We start from the raw sequence: 2,568 nt of genomic DNA, 5'->3' as shown, positions 1-2,568 counted from the left end.
TACGCGACATAGCTTTGCAAACGATAAATGTAACCGTCTCAGAGAAAAATGCGGCCATTGTGACGATCTGGCTTTAAGTCGATTCGATAACAAATGACGAAAACTAAGGGATTTCTCAGGTTTTTACTAAATATGAACACTTTTCACATTCTCCCGGGCAACGCGGCTGCTAGTCCTCCTTTCATGCAAAATCGTAAGGTTCCATCTCATGTTCAAGGCACCAAAGCCGGCTAAAAATCAATAATCGATAACCAAAGCTTGAAATGTACTGCTTCTGACTGGCTATTGCTTCAACTTAGAAGCTTCTTCTGTAATCTACTATGGTGCATTTACTGTCTATGCATACTGCAACACGCGACATAGCTTTGCAGACGATAAATGTAACCGTCTCAGAGAGAAAAGAGGCCAATGTGACGATCTGGCTTTAAGTCGATTCGATAACAAATGTCGAAAACGGACGGATTTCTCAGGTTTTTACTAAATATGAACACTTTTCACATTCTCCCGTGCAACGCGGCTGCTAGTCCTCCTTTCATGCAAAATCTTAAGGTTCCACCTCATAACAAGGGCACCAAAGCCGGTTAAAAATCAATAATCGATAACCAAAACTTGAATTGGACTGCTTCTTACTGGCTATTGCTTCAACTTAGAAGCTTCTTCTGTGTTCTACTATGGTGCTTTTAGTGTCTCCGCATACCGCAGCACGCGACATAGCTTTGCACACGATAAATGTAACCGTCTCAGAGAGAAAAGTGGCCAATGTGACGATCTGGCTTTAAGTCGATTCGATAACAAATGACGAAAACGTACGAATTTCTCAGCTTTTTACTAAATATGAACACTTTTCACGTTCTCCCGTGCAACGCGGCTGCTAGACTTCCTTTCATGCAAAATCTTAAGGTTCCACCTCATGTCCAAGGCACCAAAGCCGGCTAAAAATCAATAATCGATAACCAAAACTTAAAAATATACTGCTTCTTAGTGGCTATTGCTTCAACTTAGAAGCTTCTTCCTTGTTCTACTATGGTGCATTCAGTGTCTAAGCATACCGCAGCACGCGACATAGCTTTGTAGACGATAAATGTAACCGTCTCAGAGAGAAAAGCGGCCAATGTGACGATCTGGCTTTAAGTCGATTCGATAACAAATGACGAAAACGGACTGATTTCTCAGGCTTTTACTACATATGAACACTTTGCACATTCTCCCGTGCAACGCGGCTGCTAGTCCTCCTTTCATGCAAAATCTTAATGTTCCACCTCATGTCCAAGGCACCAAATCGGCTAAATATCAATAATCGATATCCAAAACTTGAATTGTACTGCAGCTTACTGGCTATTGCTTCAACTTAGAAGCTTCTTCTGTGTTCTACTATGGTGCTTTTAGTGTCTCCGCATACCGCAGTACGCGACATAGCTTTGCAAACGATAAATGTAACCGTCTCAGAGAAAAAAGCGGCCATTGTGACGATCTGGCATTAAGTCGATTCGATAACAAATGACGAAAACGGACGGATTTCTCAGGTTTTTACTACATATGAACCCTTTCCATATTCTCCCGTCCAACGCGGCTGCTAGTCCTCCTTTCATGCAAAATCTTAAGGTTCCACCTCATGTCCAGGGCACCAGAGCCGGCTAAAAATCAACAATCGATAATCAAAACTTGAATTGTACTGCTTCTTACTGGCTATTGCTTCAACTTAGAAGCTTCTTCTGTGTTCTACTATGGTGCTTTTAGTGTCTCCGCATACTGCAGCACGCGACATAGCTTTGCAGACGATAAATGTAAACATCTCAGAGAGAAAAGCGGCCAATGTGACGATCTGGCTTTAAGTCGATTCGATAACAAATGACGAAAACGGACGGATTTCTCAGGTTTTTACTACATATGATCCCTTTTCACATTCTCCCCTGCAACGCGGCTGCAAATCCTCCTTTCATGCAAAATCTTAAGTTCCTAGGTCATGTCCAAGCCACCAAATCCGGCTAAAAAGTGAATAATCGACAACTAAAACTTGAATTGTCCTACATCTTACTGGCTATTGCTTCAACTTAGAAGCTTCTTCTGTGGTCTACTATGGTGCTTTTAGTGTCTCCGCATACCGCAGCATGCGACATAGCTTTGCAGACGATAAACGTAACCGTCTCAGAGAGAAAAGCGGCCAATGTGTCGATATGGCTTGAAGTCGATTCGATAACAAATGACGAAATGGACGGATTTCTCAGGTTTTTACTACATATGATCCCTTTTCACATTCTCCCGTGCAACGCGGCTGCTAGTCCTCCTTTCATGCAAAATCTTAAGGTTCCACCTCATGTCCAAGGCACCAAATGGGCTAAATATCAATAATCGATAACCAAAACTTGAATTGTACTGCAGCTTACTCTCTATTGCTTCAACTTAGAAGCTTCTTCTGTGTTCTACTATGGTGCTTTTAGTGTCTCCGCATACCGCAGCACGCGACATAGCTTTGCAGACGATTAATGTAACCGTCTCAGATAGAAAAGTGGCCAATGTGACGATCTGGCTTTAAGTCGATTCGATTACGAATGACGAAAACGGGTGGAT

Source organism: Schistocerca gregaria, unplaced genomic scaffold (assembly GCF_023897955.1).
Source record: "Schistocerca gregaria isolate iqSchGreg1 unplaced genomic scaffold, iqSchGreg1.2 ptg000079l, whole genome shotgun sequence".
Taxonomy (NCBI): domain Eukaryota; kingdom Metazoa; phylum Arthropoda; class Insecta; order Orthoptera; family Acrididae; genus Schistocerca; species Schistocerca gregaria.
The sequence above is the reverse complement of the archived record's forward strand: the minus strand, read 5'-3'. Positions refer to the sequence as shown.